This window comes from Erpetoichthys calabaricus, chromosome 13 (genome assembly GCF_900747795.2).
Source record: "Erpetoichthys calabaricus chromosome 13, fErpCal1.3, whole genome shotgun sequence".
In the NCBI taxonomy this organism is placed as follows: domain Eukaryota; kingdom Metazoa; phylum Chordata; class Cladistia; order Polypteriformes; family Polypteridae; genus Erpetoichthys; species Erpetoichthys calabaricus.
In genome coordinates, this window is record NC_041406.2 from 53,717,618 (window position 1) to 53,718,309 (window position 692).

Here is a 692-nt window from a genome sequence, read left to right on the forward strand (position 1 = left end):
TCCTGTAAATTGTCTTAACAATATGCCTATGTCATTCCACTCTTACTAATACTCACTTTAATAGCATTCATTAATCTACCAGGCTTCAGAAAATGTAAAAAATTACCAAGTGAAAACTATGTTTCTTCAGTTCTAATCATAGTGTGATGTTCATGTAAGTAAAAACAAATCTTACCAATCTAATACTGATAGAGCAGAAGTTAAAGATATTTTGTCAGTTTCCATAAATTTATAGATCTGACAGGATATGTAAGCTATTGGAAAAAATCAACTTAAATGCAAAATAGCTGGTTAGAGTGAATCATAAGTGTAAATGCCAGAAATGAGTCGCTAACCAAGAAGTCAAAATAACTGTTGTCAAAGCCAAAATTCTAACCAAACTCAAAGTCAAAGATGAATCACGAAGCGTCTGAAGAACAGAATTCACAATATACTGTAACTGTACTGTGTGTCAGGCATGCAGCACTAGCTATGTAAAGTGTTGCATTGGCGACATCGTGCTACTTGACTTCCAGAACCACACCAATCACAACCAAGCAATGCATCAAAGCAGTGGTTCCAAAGAATTGCAGCATAAATGGGAAAACCAAAATGGCATTGCATTAAAAGACAAACATCATAAAAATTGCATAACTCCAGAAGCTTAATAGGACCAAAATAATTAGACTCAAATAATCTCTGATGTTCAAAAC